Genomic DNA, 25,714 nt, shown 5'->3' on the forward strand with positions numbered 1-25,714 from the left:
AATTTTGCTTTGAGAATTTGTGAGGTTTCTAGTTTGGTGGTAAATCAACAGTTCTCAGATTTCCTGTTGTGATCCATGATTTTCGTCTCCATTTGAAGATAGGTAAACACATGCATTTCTGCCTGTAGAGTTCTCTTACACCTTTTTCTTTCTATGTTGATACATCTGTATATTCCATTCAATATAAGTTAAAGCCAAGAAAAGTCTCTAAGTGTTCACACTGAAAAAGGGCATGTGCAAAGAAAAACACTGAACAAAATTTTATAAGCAATGATTCAGGATTGTAAAAGTATGGCTTTTAAGTATACTACCATATAATCTTTATTATAACTGTTATAGTACACCAGCAGCTACAAAAAGCAGGACAGAATATAATATAGTAACTATGAGAATGTTATCAATATTTTTTGAAGTTGAAGTCCTTCGGAAAATTGATATGAAATATATTTAGGATCTTTCAGATATGAGTTTTCACTTTTCTCTGATATCTGTGAGTTTTTTTTTTTTTAACACATCAAATAATATTCAAAGTTACTATTTCATTGTAGTATAAAGGTATGCTGGTATTTCAAATAACTGACCAGTTTTTTTCTACTTAAGGAACAATTGATGTAATAAACTCAGAATATTCTTCTTTTAGTATAGACTAATAATGCCCTAAATATGTACTATATACTTACATGCATTACTGTTTTATGATTCAAACACAAAGAGCGTCTTTTAGATTTTCTTCATGTATTCTACATTTGCCATTAAACTTCCATGAAAATAAATTGATATTAATGATGTTCATCTACTATAGAACAACCTCTCATAGCTCTGATGTAGAAAAAATAGACTATATGTTTTTATGTAAACACTAGGCATTAAGGTATAACAACTAATTTGAGAATTGAATTATTGTTTGCTTTATACAAATCTCAAATGTTTTCAATACAAATAAAGTGCTCACTGAATAATTACTTGTCCAAACATCAATGTTTTTGCTCATTTGAAACATATAACAAAATAAATAACTGCTTGGGCTTTAGAGTAATCCTCCATAATAAATATTATTATTTAATGTAAAGTCTGGGATCTGTGCTTTAGTCCTTTTTTGTGTAAGTCCTGACATATTCAGACTTGAGTTTTGATTAAATACTTCCTCCCATTTATTCAGTCTGCAAAGCCTGTTTCCCTATAAACTTTATGGTGATTTTTAAGTTCTAAATTTTGGATAAAACTCTTTCCACATTTACCACAACTATAGATATTCTCTGGTATGAATTATCTTATGTCGAGAAAGGGTTGAGCATTGATTAAATAACTTGCCACATTCTTTACATATGTGGGATTTCTCTCTAGTATGAATTATTTGATGTTGAGTAAGGCGTGAACTATAATTAAAGGCTTTGCCACATTCTTTGCATTTATTGGGTTTTTCCCCAGTATGAATTCTCTGGTGGACAAAAAGACTTGAGGAATGGGAAAAAGATTTATGTTTGTCAAGTTTTTCTCTGGTATGAATTCTGTGATGTTAATTAGGTATGACCTACAGTTAAAGGCTTTGCTGCATTCCTTACATTTGTAGGGTTTCTCTCCAGTATGAATGCTTCGATGTCAAGTAAGGCATGAACTACAATTAAAGGCTTTGCCACATTCTTTGCATTTATAGGGTTTTTATCCAGTATGAATTCTCTGGTGGATAATAAGACTTGAGGGACGAGAAAAAGATTTGCTACATGATTTACATGTGTAAGTTTTTCTCTGGTATGAATTCTCTGATGTTTAGTTAGGTACGACCTACAGTTAAAGGTTTTGCTGCATTCCTTACATTTGTAGGGCTTCTTTCCCATATGAATTCTCTTGTGCTGAGTAAGGGCTGAAGACACTTTAAATGATTTACCACATTCTTTACATTTGTAAGGTTTCTCTCCAGTGTGAATTCTCTGATGCACAAGATTTGAAGAATAAGTAAAATATTTGGTACATGCTTTACATTTGTAAAGTTTTTCTCCAGTGTGAATTCTCTGATGCATAGTAAAATGTGAACTAGAATTGAAGGCTTTGCCACATTCTTTACATTTTTATAGTTTCTCTCCAGTGTGAATTATTTGATGTTGAGTAAGGTGTGAACAATGGTTAAAGGCTTTGTCACATTCTTTACATTTGTAAGGTTTCTCTTCATTATGGATTATCTTATGTTTTCTTAGACTTGACAATTTACTAAGGATTTTCTCACCATTATTATATCTGTGTGACTTTTCTCCAACATGGATTTTCTGAGGCTGAGTATGTTTTGATGACTGCATAAAAGTTTCTACACACTTGTTACATTTGGCAGACTTCTCTTGAATATGGATACTCTGATGGATATGGTTGGTGCATTCATGAAAGACTTTCTCACATTTTTTACATTTGTAATGGTTCTGTAGAAAATGAGTTTTCTGATGTCTTCTGGGGTTTATGCCTTGGCTTAATGTTGTATCAGATTTATTGCACTGATTTTTCTCTTCAATACAAATATACTGGTAGAGACCTGCCTAAAGGCTGTCAAAATTTTATCATATGTGTGATGTTTTCCCAAATTATCTATTTCCTGACTTGATTAATCAATGATGAATGAATGAAGACCTTTCTATGTCGATCGCAAGCAGAATGAGGTGTTATTTGTTGGTGAAACAAACTTTTAACAAAGGACCCATCAAATTGATCATATTTAGAAATCACCTCTTCATTTTTAAATCTTTTCTTTTCAGAAATATTTGACTGAACATTTACTCCAATTCTATGTTTTAACTGGTTTATAAGATTATTTGAAATGTGGATTAAGTCACTATTCAGATTTTCCAAATTTTCTTTCAAAGAAAAGGTATATTTCAAAAATTGATGTTGACATTTAGTTGCAGAAACACATGGATTAGAAAAAGCAACTGACACAGATGGAGTTTTTTGTTTTTGACTCTTACAGCAGTGATGTTTTTGTTACAGGTAGTTGTGCTACATTTTGTATGTCCATCACAACATCCGTTGTGACTGCCATACTTACCCTCACTTTCCCACTCTTTCCTTAAGTGTAAATTCTGAGGGCCACAGCTCCCGTATCTATCCAATATTGAGTATCATGAGAAAACATATCTGAAAGATACCAAAAGTTTTAAAAATTCCAATTACTAAATTCAGGTGAAAATACTTTATAATGTAATATACAAAATTATACCACATTGAGGACACCATGATAGTTGAATCAAAAACTTGAGGTCCCTTTGTTTTCTCAACTGATATATGAACTTAAATATAGTAGCGTGACTAAAGCCAGTTGAGTTTTCAGTGCCTAGGTGAACACAGAACCAAGAATGGTTGCATTTAGAAGGAAGAAAATTTGTTGTATTTGTGCACCACAGCACAGCGCAGTTACACAGAAATTTTTCACATTCTGTTTTGCCCTCAGCTAAGAAAAAAAAAGGATAAAACATATGTCCAAAGTTCTGGGTTATTCTGGGGCTAAAGGTTGTTCATTGCTTCCTTTAATATGTGGTGCTGAAGAAAATGGTGATAGAGTTGAAATGACATGTCGGGTCAACTGAGAACAAAGATGAATGCTTATTTCCACAACAGAAAGAAAGTAGTGACTATGACACTCACCAAAGGGGGAGATTAAAGGCTCTTAAGAGAAAAAAAGGCAAATCTTTTTAATAGGAAAATACACACAGTAGTCCAGAGAAGACATCCTGACAACAGTTTGAAGAATTTCCCAGAGTGACTAGAGTGCCTGATGGGTATCAGTTTTCATCTGTAAAAATGCATTCCATAAAAAATAGAATAGGTAGCTGTTTCTTACTTGATCAAAATATCAGGAAAACCACAAAACATTAAAGTAACCAAAAAACATGGCTAAATCAAAGGACCAAAATGAAAGTGAATCTAAAGAAGTAGAAATCTATTAATTAACATATTAATATCCAAGTGAAGTTAGAGAAGTAGAAATCTATTAACTAATGCTGACACCAGCTCGATTGTGGAGACCCTAACCCAGCAGTGCTAGAGGAATTAAAGACACACACACAGAAATACCGAGTGTGGAGTGGGAAATCAGGGGACTCACAGCCTTCAGAGCTGAAGCTCCAAACAGAGTTTGACCCACATATTTATTGACAGCAAGCCAGTGATAAGCATTGTTTCTATAGATTATAGATTAACTAAAAGTATTCCTTACAGGAAACAAAGGGATGGGCTCTGGCTAGTTATCTGTAGCAGGAACATGTCCTTAAGGCACAGATTGCTCATGCTATTGTTTGTGGCTTAGGAATACCGTAAGTGGTTTTCCCTCCTGGGTGGGCCAGGTGTTCCTTGCCCTCATTCCGGTAAATCTACAACCTTCAACGTGGGTATCATGGCCCTCAAGAACATGTCACAGTGCTGCAGAGATTTTGTTTATGGCCAGTTCTGGGGCCTGTTTATGGCCAGATTTGGGGACCTATTCCCAACAAACTAATTTTAAATTAATTTAAAATATCTATCTTTGCCTTATGGACAAGTTCTTACACTGTCATCAGGCCAGAGTACAATCACAGCTCAGTGGAACCTTGAATTCCTGGCCTAAAGAAGTCACCCTCCCTCACTTTCCCAAGTGGCTATGACTACAGGAATGTACCATCACATCTGAATACTTTTAAAATTCTTTGTACAGACAGGGTCTTTCTAGGTCACCGAGGCTGGTCAAGAATTCTTGACCTCAAGGAATCCTACAGCCTCAGACTCTCAAAGTGCTGGGATAAAACCAGCAATTACGCCTGGCATTCCCTGTCTTCTTTAATAAATGAGGACGTTAAGCCAACAACCATACAAAAGGACAAGGATATATTACATAACGATAAAGGGTTCAATTCAATAAGAATACTTAAATATGCTAAATACCTATGCACCAAACTTTGGAGCACCAAGATTCATAAAACAAGTGATTCTAGTCCTGAGAAAAGAATTAGCCACATAATAACAGTGGTGTACTTCAACACCCCATGGACATCATTATATCATTGAGGCAGAAAATAAACAAAGAAATTTTGGACATCAATTCCACATGACCAACTGGACCTAATAGGCATCTACAGAACACTCAACCCATCAACCATAGAACACATAAATCCTTCATATGCACACAGGACACACTTGATGATTGAACCTATATGCTCAGCCAGAAAGCAAGACTCAATAAATTTTAAAAAAATCAAAATCATACCAACCATACTCTTGGACTAAAATAGAATAAAAACAGGAAACAACAAGCAGATCTCTTAAAACTACAGAAATGCACAGAAATTAAACAACTGGCTTCTCAACAACTTTTGAGTAAACAATAAAATCAAGGAAGAAATCAAAAAGTTCTTTGAAATAAGTGAAAACAGAGAAAACACATACTAAAATCTTTGGGACACAGCTAAAGCTGCATTAAAAGAAGTTTATAACATGAAATGCCTACTTTAAAAGTTAGATCTCAAATTACTGAGGTAACATCATATGTAAAGAAACTAGAAAAAGAAAAATAAACTGAGCACAAAGCTAGCAGAAGAAAAGAAATAACTAAAATCAGATAACTGAATTAAATTGAGACCCCAAATTCCATACAAAGCATCAGCAAAACCAAAAGTTGGTTCTTTGAAAGGGTAAACAAGATTGATAGACCACTAGCGAGGTTAACAAAGAAAAACAGAAGATCCAGATAAGCACAATGAGAAACAACAAAGGGAACATTGCAATCGACCCCACAGGTATACAAAAGATTCTGAGACTTATGAAGACTTCTATGCACATAAAGTAGAACATCTAGAGGAAATGAATAAATTCCTAGAAACACACAATCTCCAAAGAGTGAATAGGGAAGAAACTGAAACCCTGAACAAACCAGTATCAAGTTCTGATATTGAATCAGTAATAAAAAATCTACCAACCAAAAAAGAGTCCTGGACAAGATGGATTCACAACTGAAATATACCACAAGTACAGGGAAGAGCTGGTATCAATTCTACTCAAACTATTTCAAAAAATGAGAATGAGGGACTCCTCCCCTCTCATTCTATGAGGCCAACATCACTCTGTTACCAAAATCTGGCAAAGACACAATGAACAAACAAAACAGCAGGACAATATATTTGATGAACATAGAAAAGTCCTCAACAAAATACTAGCAAACCAAATCGAGCAGCACAGCCAAAGTTTATTTACCACAATTAGCTAGGCTTTATTCCTGGAATGCAAGGTTGTTCCAGCATATAGAAATCATAAATGTGATTCACCACATAGAATTAAAATTTAAAAGCCGGGCACAGTGGCTCATGCTTGTAATCCCAGCACTTTGGAAGGCTGAGGCGGGCAGATCACCTGAGGCCAGGAGTTCAGGAACAGCTTGGCCAACATGGCGAAACCCTGTCTCTACTAAAAATACAAAAATTAGCTGGGTGTGTTGGTGCATGCCTGTAGTCATAGGTACTTGGGAGGCTGAGCCGTGAGAATCACTTGAAGCTGGGAGGTAGAGGTTGCAGTGAGCACTCCAGCTTTGAGGATAGAGCGGGACTCTGTCTCCGAAAAAAAAAAAAAGAAAAAAGAAAAAAGAAAAAAAAAATCACCATTTCAATAGATGTAAGATAAGCTTTTGATAAAACTTAACATCTCTTATGATAAATAAAACCCTCAATAAACTAAGCACTGAAGAAACATACCTCAAAATAATGAGAGCCATCTATGAGAAACCCACAGCCAACATACTGACCAGGCAAAAGCTGGAGGTATTCCCTTTAAAAACAAGAACAAGACAAGAATGCCCACTCTTACCACTTCTATTCAACATAGTAAGTACTAGCCAGAAAAATCAGTCAAGAGAATGAAATAAAAGGCATCCAAAGAGGAAAAGAGGAAAGTGACATCATCTCTGCTGATACGATTCTACATCTGGAAAGACTGTGCCAAAAGGCTCCTAAAACTGATAAGGAACTCCAGTAGTTTCAAGATGCAAAATCAAAGTACAAAAATCAGTAGCATTTCTATACACCAATAACATTCAAGCTGAGAGCCAAAACAAGAACACAATTCCATTTACAATAGCCACACACACAAAGAAAATACCAAATACCTAGAAATAGATCTAACCAACGAGGTTAAAGATCTCTACAAGGGGAACTATAAAACACTGTTGAAAAAATTATAGACAACATGAACAATTGGAAAAATATTCCATGCCCATAGAAGAATCAACATAATTAAAATGGCCATACTACCCAAAGCAATCTAGAGATTCAATACTATTCTATCGAACCACCAACGTCATTTTTCACAAAATTAGAAAAATACTATTCTAAAATTCATATGGAACTAAGAGTCCAAATAGCCAAAGCAATCCTAAACAAAAAGAACAAAGCCAAAGGCTTCACACTATCCAACTTCAAACTAAACTATAAGCCTACAGTCACCCAAACAGCAGAGTACTGGCACAAAAACAGACACACAGAAGCAGCACCAAGATGGCTGACTAGAAACAGCAGGGTTTGGAGGCTCCCATCGAAAAGAACCATAATAACTGTGTGAATCCTTCACTGGCAACCAAGGTATCCAGGTTCTCCCATCAGAATTGACTAGGAGGCTGGCATGATTCACAGAGAGGAAGTAAAAACAGTGTGGTGTGGCAGCCCATCTGAGGGCCACACGGGGCAGGAGAGCTCCCTCCTGCCAGCCAAAGCAGGTGGTGAGTGAGGATGCTACCCAGCTGGGAAAAGCATGCTTTTTCCATGGAACTATGCCACCCATGGATCGCAAGATCCCACTTGTGAACTCACACCACTGGGGCTTAGCATCCCAACCCTGGGGCTGTGCAGATTCTCAACAGCCTCTCAGCTGGAATCTGCTTAAGCCTGCCAAGCACCTGGTGGGAGGAGCAACCAGCACCACAGCGGCGGCTGCCTGCTGTCTAAGCCATTTGAGCCCCTTGGTAGAGGGGCAGCAGCCAGCACTGGGACTCACAACTGCCTAATACGCTAAGCTCAATGGGTGGGGGAAGGGCGGCATCCATCTCTATAGCTCCAGGCTGCACTTTTCCCCTTCTGGAGTCAGAGAGGCTGGTTGGCTTGGTCCCAAGATATGTTCCCCACAGCCCAACACACCGGCTGTGGCAGACTGCAGCCAGAGTGCCTCTTCAGGCCTGACCCTGACCCATCCTTCCTGATTGTGCCAGGCTTCCCTGCAGGAACTCCAATAAGTCCAGCTAGAGGCTCAGGGAAAGAACCCAGATCTCCCTGGGCCTGAGCCCCTAGGGAGAGGGGTGATGGCAGTCTCTGCGGACAAGTAGACTTAGCCTTTCCTACTGGTAGTTCTGAGGGATCCAGGCAGCCCAGACAAGTGGGTTTCCCCCCCAGCGAAGTACACCCCTCCACCAAGGGACAAAGTGCTTCATTACACAAGTTCTGTTCCATGTGCCACCCAACCGGGTGAGACCCTCCAACAGGGGTTGTCGGACACCCTATACAGGAGCAATCCTACTGGCATCAGGTTAGTGCCCCTTGAGTTCAGAGATTCCAAAAGAAGGAGCAGGCATGCATCTTTGCTGTTCTCCAGCCTCCCTGAGTGACATCTCCAGGCACAGGAGTAAACCAGATGAACAGTCTCAGGCCTCTGAGCTCAAGACCTGTACATATACATCCAGATGGCCTGAAGCAACTGAAGAACCACAAAAGAAGTGAAAATAGGCAGTTCCTGCCTTAATTGATGACATTCCACCATTGTGATTTGTTCCTACCCCACCTTAACTGATCAATCAACCTTGTGACATTCCTTCTTCTAGGCAATGAGTCTCAGAACTTCCCCACTGAGCACCTTGTAACCCCTGCCCCTGCCTGCAAGAGAATAACCCCCTTTAACTGTAATTTTCCACTACCTACTCAAATCCTATAAAACTGCCCCACCCCTATCTCCCTTTGCTGACTCCTTTTTTGGACTCAGTCTGCCTGCACCCTGGTGATTAAAAAGCATTATTACTCACAAAAAGCCTGTTTGGTGGTCTCTTCACAAGGATGCATGTGACAAATAGGGCCTGAAGTGAACCCCCAGCAAACCACAGCAGCCCTAAAGAAGTGGGACATGACCATTGAAAGAAAAACAAACAGAAAGCAACAACAACAGCATCGACAACAACAAAAAGCCCCCACAAAATCCCCATCCAAGCATCAGCAGCCTTAAAGATTGAAACCAGACAAACTCATGAAGATGAGAAAGAATCAACAACAGCAAAAAAACCCAAAAAGCCACAGTGCCTCTTCTTCAAATGATTGCAACATCTCTATCAAGGATGCAGAGCTGGATGGAGGATGAGACAGAAGAATTGACAGAAGTAGGCTTCAGAAGATGGGTAATAAAAAACTAGGCTGAGCTAAAGGAGCATGTTCTAACCCAATGCAAAAAGCTAAGAATCTCAATAAAAGGATAGAGGAGTTTCTACTAGAATAAACAGTTTAGAGAGGCGCATAAATGACCTGATGGAGCTAAAAAACAAAGCATGAGAACTTCATGAAGCATACAAGTATCAACAGCCAAACCAACCAAACAGAAGAAGGGATATCAGTGTTGAAAGACCACCTTGCTGAAATAAGGCATGCAGACAAGACTAGAGAAAAAAGAATAAAAAGGAATGAACAAAGCCTCCAAGAAATATGTGACTTCACAAAAAGACTGAATCTATGACGGATTGGAGTATCTGAAGCAGATGGGGAGAATGCAAACAAGCTGGAAAACATACTTCAGGATATTATCCAGGAGAACTTCCCCAACCTAGAAGACAAGCCAATATGCAAATTTAGGAAATGCAGGGTCTACTGCTAAGATGCTCCATGAGAACATCAACCCCAAGACACATAATCATCAGATTCTCCAAGGTCGAAATGAAGGAAACAATGTTAAGGGTAGCCAGAGAGAAAGGCCAGGTCACCTACAAAGGGAAATCTATCAGACTAACAGCAGACCTCTCAGCAGAAACTCTATAAGCCAGAAGAGATTGGGGGCCAATAGTCAACATTCTTAAAGAAAAGAATTTTCAACCCAGAATTTCATATGCAGCCAAACTAAGCTTTTAAAGTAAAGGAGAAATAAAGTCCTTTCCAGACAAGCAAATGCTGAGGGATTTCATTACCACCAGACCCGCCTTGCAAGAGCTACTGAAAGATGCTCTAAATATGGAAAGGAAAAACTGGTACCAGCCACTGCAAAAACACACCAAAATGTAAAGACCAATGACACTATGAAGAAATTGCATCAACTAGTGTGCAAAACAGCCAAACAGCATCATGATGGCAGGGTCAAATTCACACATAACAATATTAACCTTAAATGTAAATGGGCTAAATGTGTCAATTAAAAGACACAGAATGGCAAATTGGATAAAGAGTCAAGACCCATTGGTATGCTGTATTCAGGAGACCCATCTCACGTGTAAAGACACATATAGACTCAAAATAAAGGGATGGAGGAAAATTTACCAAGCAAATGGAAGAAAAAAAAAAGCAGAGGTTGCAATCCCAGTTTCTGACAAAATAGACTTTACACCAACAAATATCAAAAAAGGCAAAGAAGGTAAAGGGAACAATTCGACAAGAAGAGTGAACTATTCTAAATATATATGTATCCAATACAGGAGCACCCAGATTCACAAAATAAGTTCTTAGAGGCTTACAAAGAGACTTAGACTCCCACACAATAATAGTGGGAGACGATAATACTCTACCATCAATATTAGACAGATCAACAAGACAGAAAATTAACAAGGATATTCAGGACTTGAACTCAGCTCTGGATCAAGTGGACCTAAGAGACATCTACAGAACTCTCCACCCCAAATCAACAGAATATACATTATTCTCAGTGCCACATGGCACTTATTCTAAAATTGAACACATAATTGGAAATATAACACTCCTCAGCAAATGAGAAAGAACTGAAATCATAACAGTCTCTCAGACCACAGTGAAATCAAATTCGAACTCAGGATTTAAAAACTCACTCAAAACCACTCAATTACATGGAAATTAAAGAACCTGAGAACCTGCTCCTGAATGACTCCTGGGTAAATAATGAAATAAAGGCAGAAATCAAAAAGTTCTTTGAAACCAATGAAAACAAAGAGACAGTGTACCAGAATCTCTGGGATGCAGGTAAAGCAGTGTTAAAAGGGAAATTTACAGTACTAAATGCCCACATCAGAAAGTTAGAAAGATCTCAAGTCAATACCCTAACATTACAATTAAAAGAGCTAGAGAGGCAAGAGCAAACTAATGCATAGGTTAGCAGAAGACAAGAAATAACAAAGACCAGAACAGACTTGAAGGAGATAGAGACATGAAAAACTCTCCAAAAGATAAATGAATCCAGGAACTGGTTTTTTGAAAAAGTTAACAAAATAGACTGACCACTAGCTAGACTAATAAAGAAGAAAAGAGAGAAGAATCAAATAGACACAATAAAAAATGATAAAGGGGATATCATCACTGATCCCACAGAAATACAAACTACCACCAGAGAATACTATAAACACCTCTACACAAATAAACTAGAAAATCCAGAAGAAATGGATAAATTCCTGGACACATACACCCTCCCAAGACTAAACCAGGAAGAAGTAGAATCCCTGAATAGACCAATAACAAGTTCTGAAACTGAGGCAGTAATTAATAGCCTACCAGCTAAAAAAAGCCCAGGACTAGATGGAGTCACAGCTGAATTCTATCAGAAGTACCATGAGGAGCTGGTAGCATTCCTTCTGAAATTATTCCAAACAACTGAAAAGGAGGGACTCCTCCCTAACTCATTTTATGAAGCCAGCATCATCCTGATACCAAAACCAGGAAGAGAGACAACAAAGAAAAGAAAACTTCAGACTAATATCCCTGATGAACATTGATGCGAAAACCCTCAATGAAATACTGGCAAACCGAATCCAGCAGCACATCAAAAAACTTATCCAATGCAATCAAGTTGGCTTCATCCCTGGGATGCGAGGCTGTTTCAACATATGCAAATCAATAAACATAATCCATCACATAAACAGAACAAAAGACAAAAACCACGTGATTATCTCAATAGATGCAGAAAAGGCCTTTGATAAAATTCAACATCTCTTTGTGTCAAAAACTCTCAATAAACTAGGTATTGATGGAACATACCTCAAAATAAAAAGAGCTATTTATGACAAACCCATAGCCAACATCATATTAAATGGGCAAAGGCTGGAAGTATTCCCTTTGAAAACCAGTACAAGACAAAGATGCCCTCTCTCACCACTCCTACTCAACATAGTATTAGAAGTTCTGGCCAGGGCAATCAGGCAAGAGAAAGAAAGAAAGGGTATTCAAATAGGAAGAGAGGAAGTAAAATTATCTCTGTTTGCAGATGACATAATTTTATATTTAGAAAACCCAGTCATCTCAGCCCCAAACTCCTTAAACTGATAAACAACTTCAGCAAAGTCTCAGGAAACAAAATCAATGTGCAAAAATCACAAGCATTCCTTTACACCAACAATAGACAAGCAGAGAGTCAAATCATGAATGAACTCCCATTTACAATTGCTACAAAGAGAATAAGATACCTAGGAATACAGCTAACAAGGGATGTGAAAGACCTCTTCAAGGTGATCTACAAACCACTGCTCAAGGAAATAAGAGGGGACACAAGCAAATGGAAAAACATTCCCTCCTCATGGATAGGAAGAATGAACATTGTGAAAATGGCCATACTGCTCAAAGTAATTTATAGATTAAATGCTATTCCCATCAAATGACCATTGGCATTCTTTACAGAATTGGAAAAAACTACCTTAAATTTCATATGGCATCAAAGAAGACCCCATATAGCCAAGACAATCCTAAGTGAAAAGAACAAAGCTGGAGGCATCACACTACCTGACTTCAAACTATACTAAAAGGCTAAAGTAACCAAAACAGCATGGTACTGGTACCAAAACAGATATATAGACCAATGGAACAGAACAGAGACCTCAGGAATAACACCACACATCTACAACCATCTGATTTTCGACAAACCTGACAACAAGCAATGGGGAAAGGATTCCCTATTCAATAAATGGTGCTGGGAAAACTGGCTAGCCATATGCAGAAAACAGAAACTGGACCCCTTCCTTACACCTTAAACAAAAATTAACTCAAGATGGATTAAAGAATTAAATGTAAAACCCCAAACCATAAAAACCCTAAGAAGAAAATCTAGACAATACTATTGAGGATATTGGCATGGGCAAAGACTTCATGACTATAACACCAAAAGCAATTGCAACAAAAACCAAAATTGACAATTGGGATCTAATTAAACTAAAGGGCTGCTTCACAGCAAAATAAACTATTATTGGAGTGAATAGGCAACCTACAAAAGGGGAGAAAAATTTTACAATCTACCCATCAGACAAAGGTCTAATATCCAGAATTTACAAGAGACTTAAACAAATTTACAAGAAAAAAAAAAAAAACCCCATCAAAAAGTGGGCAAAGGATACAAGCAGACACTTCTTAAAAGAAGACATTTACAAAGCCAACAAACATGAAAAGAGGTCAACATCACTGATCATCAGAGAAATGCAAATCAAAACCATAATGAGACACCATCTCACACCAGTCAGAATGGCTATCATTAAAAAGTCAAGAAACAACAGATGCTGGTGAGGCTGTGAAGAAGTAGAATGTTTTTACACTGTTGGTGGGAATGTAAACTAATTCAACCATTGTGGAAGACAGTGTGGTGATTCCTCAAGGATCGGGAACCAGAAATACCATTTGACCCAGCAATCCCATTACTGGGTATATACCCAAAGGAATATAAATCTTTCTAATATAAAGACACATGCACACGCAAGTTTATTGCAGCATTATTTACAATAGCAAAGACATGAAACCAACCCAAATACCCACCCATGATAGACTGGATAAAGAAAATGTGGTACATATATACCATGGAATACTATGCAGCCGTAAAAAGGAATGAGATAATGTCCTTTGCAAGGACATGGATGAAACTGGAAGCCATCATCCTCAGCAAACTAACACAGGAACAGAAAACTAAACACCATATGTTCTCACTCATAATTGGGAGTTGAACAATGAGAACACATGAACACAGGGAGGGGAACATCACACACCAGTGCCTGTTGGGGGTTTTAGGGGTGAGGGGAGGGAACATAGAAGAAGGGTCAATAGGTGCAGCAAATCACCATGGTACACATACACTTATGTAACAAACCTGCACGTTTTGCAAACCTTTTTTCTGTTTTCTGCATGTAACAAACCTGCACATTTTGCAACACCCCCCACATCTTTTTTTTTTTTTTTTAGAGGAAACAAAGAAAAACAAAATTAAAAAAAAAAACAACAACACATAGACCAATGGAACAGAATAGAGTACCCAGAAATAAATAGAGGCACACACTTACAATCATCGGATGTTCCACAAAGTCAACAAAAACAAGCAATAGTGAAAGGACTCCCTATTTAATAAATGGTTCTGGGATAACTGACTAACCATATGCAGAAGAATGAACATAGACTCCTACCTTTCACCGTATAAAAAAATTAACTCAACATGATTAAAGATTTAAATTCAGATTCTCAAAAATAAACATACTAGAAGAAAACCTGGCAAATACCATTCTAGACATTGACTTTGGCAAAGAATTTATGGCTAAGTTTTCAACAGCAATTGTAACTAAAACAAAAATGGACAAATGGGACCTAATTAAAGAGTTTCTGCACAGCAAAAGAAACTGTGAACAGAATCAACAACCTACAGAACTGGAGAAGATACTCACAAACTACGCACCTGACAAAGGCCTAATTCTAGAATCCATATGAAATTTAAATTAACAAGAAAAAAAACCATTAAAAAGTAGGCAAAGGGTAAGAGCAGACACTTCTCAAAAAGAAGACATACAAGCAGCCAACAAGTATACGAAAAAATGTTACACATCACTACTCATCAGAAAAATGCAAATCAAACCACACTGAGATACTATTTACACCACTCAGTGATTATTGAAAAGTCAAAAAACAGATGTTGGCAAGGGCTGTACAGAAAAGAGAATACTTATACATTGCTGATTGAAATGTAAATTAGCTCAGTGACTGTGGAAGACAGTTCGGAGATTTCTGAAACAACTTGGAACTACCATTTGACCTAGTAATCCTATTAGTTAGCATATACCTAAAGGAAAAGGAATTGTTCTACCAAAAAGTCACATGCACTCATATGTTCATTGCAGCACTATTCGCAATAGCAAAAACATGGAATCAGCCTAGGTGCCCATCAATGGTGGACTGGTTAAAGAAAATGTGGTACATATATACCATAGAATACTATGTAGCCATAAAAAAGAATAAAATCATGTCCTTTGCAGCAACATGGATGCAGCTATTGTCCTAAGTAAATTAACACAGGAACAGAAAATCAAAGACCATGTTCTTGTAACTGGGAACTAAACATTGGGTACATATGGACATAAAGATGGGAAAAAGAGACAATGGGGACTTAGAGGGGGAGTAAAGGAGGGAGGCAAGGGCTGAAAAACTTCCTACTGGGCACTATGCTCATTATCTGGGTGACGGGATTATTCATACCCCAAACCAGTGTCATGCAATATACCCATGTAATAAATCAGCACATATACACATTGAATGTAAAATAGAAGTCTAAAGTACATCAAAAAAAAAAAAAAAAAAAAATGGAAAAGAAAAAAATGGAGTCTTACTCTGTCACTCAGACTGGAGTACACTGGTACAATCATAGCTCAATGTAGCCTAGCCTCAAATTCCTGGGGTAAAGTAATCCTCCTGACACAGCCTCCGGAGTCACTGGGACTACAGTCACATGCCACAGAAACTAATAAAAAAAAAATCTTAGACGTGGGTTCTTGCAATATTGCCCAGGCTGACCTCAAGCAATCCTCCTGCCTTAGCCTCCAAACTAGCTGGGATTACATGCACACGCCACTGTGCCTTGTAAAATATCTATTTTAAAGATGTTCAACCAGTTAAAGGAGAATACAGAAAAATAAACAAAAGATGACAAAAATGCATGAAGAAAATGAACTGATGAAGAGAGATTAAAACTGTAAAAACACAAAGTGTGGAGCTGAAAAATAACTTAATTTAATGATTCACTAGAGGGTTTAATAGCAGACTTGATGTAGGAGAAAAAACCCAACAAGCTTGGTAATAGGTTATTTGAAAGTATATAGTCAAGACAGTAAAAAGAAAAACAGAAAACAATACAGCGTCTAAGGGACTAATGGGGTACTATGAAGTAGGCCAATATACTCATAACAGGCATTCTAGAATGCAAAGAGAGAGAAAAGAGTAGAAAATTTATTTGAAGAAATGATGGCTGAGAATTTTCCAAATTTGAGGGAAAAAATGGCCTAAAATTTAATGAAACTCTACCAACTCTAACTAGTAACAACACAAAGAGACCCACAACAAGACACATTATAATCAGAGATTCAAAAGTTACAAAGAGAATTTAGAAGCCAAAACAAAAACAAAAACAAAAAACAACAAAAAACCCCAGTGACTTGGTATATACAAGGCCCACTCCTATAGGATGACCAGCAGATGTCTCACCAAAAATTCTCACAGATCAGAAAGTTGAAGAATGATATATTTGAAGTGCTGAATAATGACAACTACCAATCAAGAAAATGTTATCTTCCAAAACTATCCTTTAAAAATTTGGAAATAAAGAATACTGAAAATCAACAAAAGCCAAATGAATTCATACCCACTAGATCTGTTCTAAAAGAAGTGCTAAAGACAGGCAGTTCTTCATATTGAAAAATAAAATGATGGTAAATAGTAACACAAGATTATATAAAAATATAAAGCTTTCTGGTAACAGTAATTATATATACAAGTAAAATATTATGTATTATAATGATGGTGCATAGAATACTTTTAATTTTGTTATAGATTTGAAAAGTCAAACACTTAAAAATAACCAGAAATCTGTGCTAATGGATTCACAATATAAAGCGATGTAATTTGTGATGTCACTAAAATACAATGGAGGGTTCCTAGAGAGGCAGGATTTTTGTATGCAATTAAGGTTAGCAGCTAGAGGTAGACTGTTATAACTTTAACATGTTTTACACAATATCTATGGTAACCACAAAGCAAATACCTACAATAGATACACAGATAGAAGTGGGAAAGGATTAAAACATGTCACTACAAAAATCAACAAAACACTAAGGAAGATAGCAAGAGAGGAAAACAGGACCAAAATAGATACAAGACCTAAAACAAAAAAGTGAACAAAATGCAATAGTGAGTCATTCCCTTTCAGTAATTACTTTCTATATAAATGAATAAATTCAAAAGACATAATTTGGCCGAATAAATTCAAGAAAAAAGATCCAACTCCATGCTTTCTACTGAAGGCCAACTTTAGATCTAAGAATGTACATAAGCTGAATATGAAAGAATGGAAAAAAAAATGCCAAAAGTAAAATACTGTCATATTAGTTAAAATACATGTTACATCAAAACATGTCACAAGAGACAAGGAAGAGCATTATATAATTATAAAAGGGTTCATTGTGCAGGAAGCTATAATAAATATTAACTTATATGCACCTAACATCACACCTCCCAAATACATGCAGCAACTGGCGAACTTTTACAGAATTGAAGTAGCCAGCAGTACAATAGTAGTAGGGGACTTCCATACTCCACTTTCAGTAATGGAAAGAATAAGAGAGACAGAAGATCAATAAGGAAACAGAGGACTTGAACAATACTATAGAAGATTAGACCTAACAGTCATATACAGAACTGACCATTTGACAGCAGAATACATAATATCTGTAACCATACATGACACATTATCACAGATAGACAACCTGTTAAGGTGCAAAACAGTCTTACCAAATTTAAGCAGATGACAATCACACAAAGCATCACTTCTTACTACAAACAGAATAAAACTAGAAGAACAGAAAGAAAAATGGCATGTCCACGAATATGTGGAAATTAAATAAATTCTCAAACACACTTGTGTTCAAAAATTTGAAGACAATATTGTTAAGATGCCAATACTACCCAGAGTGATCTACAGATTCAATGTGCTCTCCATCAAAATATTAATGTAACTTTTTGTACAAGTATTAAAATAGTCCAAAATGTCTGTGGAATCTCAAAAGACCACAGATGGATAAACAATCTTCCACAGATGGATAAACAATCTTGGGAAAGAAAAACAAAGGGGCATCATACTTTCTGATTTCAAAACATACTACAAAGCTATTGTACTGAAAACAGTGTGCTACTGACATAAAGATAAATAAAAGATGAAAGAGACTGGAAAGTCCAGAAATAAACACTCATGTATATAGTAAATTTATTTTCAACAAGGGTTTCAAGAATTCACAATGAGAAAAGGACAGTCTTCTCAACAAACAGGGTTGGGAATACTGGAAATCCACAGGGAAAAAATAAAGTTGGACCTTACAAACATGAACTCAAAATGGACTGACTTACGTTTTGTAGCTACTATAACTTGCATGTTTTATTTTCTTTTTCAGATGGTTTTCTATCAGCACACAGAGAAGCTATTGATATTTGTATGTTGATTTTGTATCCTGCAACTTTACAGAACTTGTTTATTAGTTCTGACAGGTTTTTGGTGACACGTTTATGTATTTTTAATATACAAGGTCATTTTGTCTGTAAACAAGGACGATTTCATTTTTCCATTCCAATCTGAATGCCTTTTATTTCTTTCTCTTGACTAATTACTCTGGCTAGGACTTCTAGTACTATGTTGAATAGGAGTGGTGAAACTGGATATCCTTATCATGTTACAGATCTCAGAGAAAAAGCTTTCTTCTTTTCCCTCTTTGGTATATTAACACTAGTTTGTCATATTTACTGTGTTGAGATACATACCTTCTATACATAATCTGCTTAGAGTTTTCACTATAAACAAAGTTAAATTTTGTCAAATACTTTTTCTGTGTATACAAATAACTACAAACAAGATACCCAGCAATAAATGTAAATAAAAAGGTGAAAGATATCTACACTGATAATCATAAAACATGGATGAAAAAATGAAATACACGTGAATAAATGAAAATATATTGTGTTTACATATTGGAAGAATATTATTTAAATGGGCATGCTACCCAAAGTGACCTATAGATTTAATGCAATTTCTATTAGAATACCAATGACATTCTTCACAAAAAATAGAAAAAAACCTCCACAAATGGAAGTAAAGCACTCCTCAGCAAATGTAAAAGAACAGAAATTATAACAAACTGTCTCTCAGACCACAGTGCAATCAAACTAGAACTCAGGACTAAGAAACTCAATCAAAACCGCTCAACTACATGGAAACTGAACAACCTGCTCCTGAATGACTACTGGGTACATAACAAAATGAAGGCAGAAATAAAGATGTTCTTGGAAACCAATGAGAACAAAGATACAACATACCAGAATCTCTGGGACACATTTAAAGCAGTGTGTAGAGGGAAATTTATAGCACTAAATGCCCACAAGAGAAAGTAGGAAAGATCTAAAATTGACACCCTAACATCACAATTAAAAGAACGAGAGAAGCAAGAGCAAACACATTCAAAAGCTAGCAGAAGGCAAGAAATAACTAAGATCAGAGCAGGACTGAAGGAGATGGAGACACAAAAAACCCTCCAAAAAATGAATGAATCCAGGAGCTGGATTTTTGAAAAGATCAACAAAATTGATAGACTGCTAGCAAGACTAATAAAGAAGAAAAGAGAGAAGAATCAAATAGATGCAATAAAAAAAATGATAAAGGGGATATCACCACCGATCCCACAGAAATACAAACTACCATCAGAGAATACTATAAACACCACTATGCAAATAAACTAGAAAACCTAGAAGAAATGAATAATTTCCTGGACACTTACACTCTCCCAAGACTAAACCAGGAAGAAGTTGAATCCCTGAATAGACCAATAGCAGGCTCTGAAATTGAGGCAATAATTAAGAGCCTACCAAACAAAAAAAGTCCAGGACCAGATGGATTCACAGCCGAATTCTACCAGAGGTACAAGGAGGAGTTGGTACCATTCCTTCTGAAACTATTCCAACCAATAGAAAAAGAGGGAATCCTCCCTAACTCATTTTACGAGGCCAACATCACCCTGATACCAAAGCCTGGCAGAGATACAACAAAAAAAAGAGAATTTTAGACCAATATCCCTGATGAACATCGATGCAAAAATCCTCAGTAAAATACTGGCAAACTGAATCCAGCAGCACATCAAAAAGTTTATCCACCATGATCAAGTGGGCTTCATCCTTGGGATGCAAGGCTGGTTCAACATACGCAAATCAATAAACGAAATCCAGCATATAAACAGAACCAAAGACAACAACCACATGATTATCTCAATAGATGCAGAAAAGGCCTTTGACAAAATTCAACAGCCCTTCATGCTAAAAACTCTCAATATATTCGGTATTGATGGAACGTATCTCAAAATAATAAGAGCTATTAATGACAAACCCACAGCCAATATCATACTGAATGGGCAAAAACTGGAAGCATTCCCTTTGAAAACTGGCACAAGACAGGGATGCCCTCTCTCACCACTCCTATTCAACATACTGTTGGAAGTTCTGGCTAGGGCAATCAGGCAAGAGAAAGAAATCAAAGGTATTCAGTTAGGAAAAGAGGAAGTCAAATTGTCCCTGTTTGCAGATGACGTGATTGTATATTTCGAAAACCCCATCATCTCAGCCCTAAATCTCCTTAAGCTGATAAGAAACTTCAGCAAAGTCTCAGGATACAAAATCAATGTGCAAAAATCACAAGCATTCTTAAACATCAATAACAGACAAACAGAGAGCCAAATCATCAATGAACTCCCACTCACAATTGCTTCAAAGAGAATAAAATACCTAGGAATCCAACTTCAAGGAGAACTACAAACCACTGCTCAGTGAAATAAAAGAGGACACAAACAAAGGAAGAACATACCATGCTCATGGATAGGAAGAATCAATGTTGTGAAAATGGTCATACTGCCCAAGGCAATTTATAGATTCAATGCCATCCCCGTTAAGCTACCAATGACTTTCTTCACAGAATTGGAGAAAACTGCTTTAAAGTTCATATGGAACCAAAAAAGAGCCCGCATTGCCAAGACAATCCTAAGCCAAAAGAACAAAGTTGGAGGCATCATGCTACCTGACTTCAAGCTATACTACAAGGCTACAGTAACCAAAACAGCATGGCACTGGTACCAAAACAGAGATATAGACCAATGGAACAGAACAGAGCCCTCAGAAATAATACCACACATCTACAGCCATCTGATCTTTGACAAACCTGACAAAAACAAGAAATGGGGAAAGGATTCCCTATTTAATAAATGGTGTTGGGAAAATTGGCTAGCCATAAGTAGAAAGCTGAAAGTGGATCCTTTCCTTACTCCTTATACGAAAATTAATTCAAGATGGATTAGAGACTTAAATGTTAGAGCTAAAACCATAAAAACCCTAGAAGAAAACCTAGGTAATACCATTCAGGACATAGGCATGGGCAAAGACTTCATGTCTAAAACACCAAAAGCAACGGCAGCAAAAGCCAAAATTGACAAATGGGATCTAATTAAACTAAAGAGCTTCTGCACAGCAAAAGAAACTACCATCAGAGTGAACAGGCAACCTACAGAATGGGAGAAAATTTTTGCAATCTACTCATTTGACAAAGGGCTAATATCCAGAACCTATAAGGAACTCAATCAAATTTACAAGAATAAAACAAACAACCCCATCAAAAAGTGGGCAAAGGATATGAACAGACACTTCTCAAAAGAAGACATTCATACAGCCAACAGACACTTGAAAAAATGCTCATCATCACTCGCCATCAGAGAAATGTAAATCAAAATCGCAATGAGATACCATCTCACACCAGTCAGAATGGCCATCATTAAAAAATCAGGAAACAACAGGTGCTGGAGAGGATGTGGAGAAATAGGAACACTTTTACACTGTCAGTGGGACTGTAAACTAGTTCAACCATTGTGGAAAACAGTGTGGCGATTCCTCAAGGATCTAGAACTAGAAATACCATTTGACCCAGCCATCCCATTACTGGGGATATACTCAAAGTATTATAAGTCATGCTGCTATAAAGACACATGCACACGTATGTTTATTGCGGCACTATTCACAATAGCAAAGACCTGGAATCAACCCAAATGTCCATCAATGACAGACTGGATTAAGAAAATGGGGCACATATACACCATGGAATACTATGCAGCCATAAAAAAGGATGAGTTTGTGTCCTTTGTAGGGACATGGATGCAGCTGGAAACCATCGTTCTCAGCAAACTATCACAAGAATAGAAAACCAAATACCGCATGTTCTCACTCATAGGTGGGAACTGAACAATGAGATCACTTGGACACAGGAAGGGGAACATCACACACTGGGGCCTATTGTAGGGAGGGGGGAGGGGGGAGGCGGGAGGGATAGCATTAGGAGATATACCTAATGTAAATGACGAGTTAATGGGTGCAGCACACCAACATGGCACATATATACATATGTAACAAACCTGCACGTTGCGCACATGTACCCTAGAACTTAAAGTATATTAAAAAAAACCCACAAAAACTAAACGTACACGGAATCACAAAATACCCAGAATTGCCAAAGCAATCCTGAGCAAAAGGAACAAGGCTGAAGGCATCACACCACCTGACTTCAAAATTTACTACAAAGCTATAGTATCCCAAACAACATTGTACTGGCATTAAAACAAACACATAGACGAATATGCCGAATGAGTCCATAAATAAATTCATGCACCTAAAGCTGACTGATTTTCAACAAAGATGCCGAGAATACACTTTGGGGAAAAGACAATCTCTTTAATAAATAGTGCAGGAAAAATTGAATATCCATAAGCAGAAGAATAAGACTAGATCCCTAACCCTTATCATATACAAAAACAAACTCAAAATGGATTATAGACTTAAATGTAATGCCCTAAACTATGAAACTATTAGATGAAAACCGGGCAAATACTTTACAACATTGGACTTGGAAAGACGTCAAAGCAAAGACAACCTAAGCAAAAATAGGCAAACGAGATTACATCAACCTAAAACACTTTTGCATATCAGATGAAATAACAGAGTGAAGAGACAACATAGACAATGGAAGAAAATATTCGCAAACTATATATATGACAAGAGGTTAATACCAAGTACATAAGAAATTTGAAATCGGATCAAAATAAGACAAACATATAATCCAGTTTAAAAATGTGCCAAAGACCTTAATAGACATTAGTGAAAAGAAGACATACGAATGGCCAACAGGTACATAAAAAGACGCTTATCATAATTAATCATCAAGGGAATGCAAATCCAAATCACAATGAGATACCACCACACTCTAATTAAAATGACTATAATCAAAAAGACAAAAAATACAACTAAAACAAGTATTGGTGAGGTTGTGAAGAAAAGGGAACACGTGTATACTGTCGATGGGATAAGTAGTATGGCCACTACAGAAGAGTATGGAAGTTCCTGAAAAATTAAAAATACAGCTGTCATATGATTTAACAATTTCACCATTGGGTATATATCCAAAAGAAAGGAAATCAATGTGCCAGAAACATAGCTGCATTCCCATATTTATGGCAGCACTCTTTATAACAGCCAAGATATGAAATCAATCCAAATGGAGAGATAAATGGATAAAGAAAATGTGGTGTACATGCACAATGAAATACTATTCAGCCATTAAAAAAGAATAAAATCCTGTCCTTTGCAATAACATGGATGAACTGTGAGATATCATGTTAAGTGAAGAGGCCATATACAGAAAGATAAACCCTTTGTGATCTTACTCAAATGAGTAACCTAAAAAAAAAAAGAAAAAAGAAAAGAAAAAAAGGGTTGGGTATGGTGGCTCACGCTTCTAATCCCAGCACTTTGGGAGGCTATAGCGGGTGGATCACTTTAGGTCAAGAGTTCAAGACCAGCATGGCCAACATGGTGAAACCCCGTCTCTACTAAAAATACAAAAAGCTAGCTGAGCATGGCGGTGTGTGCCTGTAGTCCCAGCTACTCGGAGGCTGAGGCAGGAGAATAGCTTGAACCCAGGAGGCAGAGATTGCCGTGAGCTGAGATCATGCCACTGCACTCCAGCCTGGGTGACAGAGCTAGACTCTGTCCAAAAAAAAAAAAAAAAAGGAAAAAAAGTTGATAATAAGCAGAGAGTGTAATAGTGGTTACCAGAGACTGAAGGGGCAGAAATAGAAAGAGGTTGGTTAACAGGTATAAAACTACAATTACATAGGAGAAATAAGTTCTGGTGTTCTCTTACACAGCAGGATAACAATGGTTAATAGGAGGGTATTGAATATTACAAAATAGCTAGAAGAGACCCGTCACAGTGTTACATCCTTGTAATCTCTGCATTTCGGGAGGCTGAAGCAGGAGGACCACTTGAGGTCAGGAGTTCAAGGCCAGCCTGGACAATGTACTGAGACCCTATATGCAAAATTTTTAAAAAATTAGCTGGACATGGTGGCACATGCCTGTAGTCCTAGCTACTTGGGGAGCTGAGGCCAGAGGATCACTTAAGCCCAAGAGTTTGAAGTTACAGTGAACTACAATTGTGCCACTGCACTTCAGTCTGGGTGACAGAGTGAGATCCTGTCTTTACAAACAATAAAAATTAAAACAGCTAGAAGAGAGACTTTTGAATGTTCTCACTACAAAGAATTACCAAATACACGAGGTAATGCACTAAATATCCTGATATGATCATTATATAACACATACACATATATAAAATTGTACCCCATAAATATGTACAATTTTGTATCAATTGAAAAAGCAAACTAAAAGTTAAACGTAAAACCTACAAATGTAAAACTCCTAGAAGAATACATAAGGGGAAAGCTTGGTCATGAAAACTGATCTTGGCATTGAATTTTTGGATATAATAGCAAAGGATGAGGCAACAAAAAGCAAGAACATACATATGGGACTATATCCGTGTATCCAAAATATTCTAAACATATTCAAAACAGAACATGGAAGAGATGTTTGCACATCCATGTACCCTGCAGCATTACTCCCAAAAGACAATACCTGGAAGCAATCAAAATGTCCCTTATTGGATGAGCCGATTAAACAAATGTGGCAAACGTACACAACAGAACACTACTGAGCCTTAAAAATCAGAGACATTTTGACAAGTATTCTAATACGGACAAATTTGAGGACATTACGCCAGGTGAAATAAGATAGTTAAAAAGAAAGAGATGCTGTTTGATTACACCTACATAAAGTATCTACAGTAGCCAAACTCATAGAAACATTAAGCAGAATGGTGCTCTTCAGGAGCTGGAGAGAAGTGTGGAAAGGACAATTTGTAGTTTAATGGGTATTCACTTTGACTTCTGTAAGATAAAAATGATCTACAAACCTCTTGTAAAACAATATGACTATACTTAACACTAATAAACTGTACACTTAAAAATGTTTGAGATGACAATTGTTATGTTTTCACCATAAAAAATTTGACTACCTAAAAGAGATAGTCATCAAATGTTTCAAAAATCAGCTTCAAAGAACAAAAGTGTTCCTCTCACATAATTACATAGATCCAAACAACG

General features: G+C 37.0%; 1 pseudogene; it reads right to left on the reverse strand.

Annotated features, from left to right (window-relative positions):
* Positions 1–1,243: 1,243 nt before the first annotated feature.
* The window catches only part of LOC103231483 (uncharacterized), a 51,619-nt pseudogene continuing 27,148 nt past the window's right edge, over positions 1,244–25,714 (reverse strand).

This window comes from Chlorocebus sabaeus, chromosome 5 (genome assembly GCF_047675955.1).
Source record: "Chlorocebus sabaeus isolate Y175 chromosome 5, mChlSab1.0.hap1, whole genome shotgun sequence".
In the NCBI taxonomy this organism is placed as follows: Eukaryota; Metazoa; Chordata; class Mammalia; order Primates; family Cercopithecidae; genus Chlorocebus; species Chlorocebus sabaeus.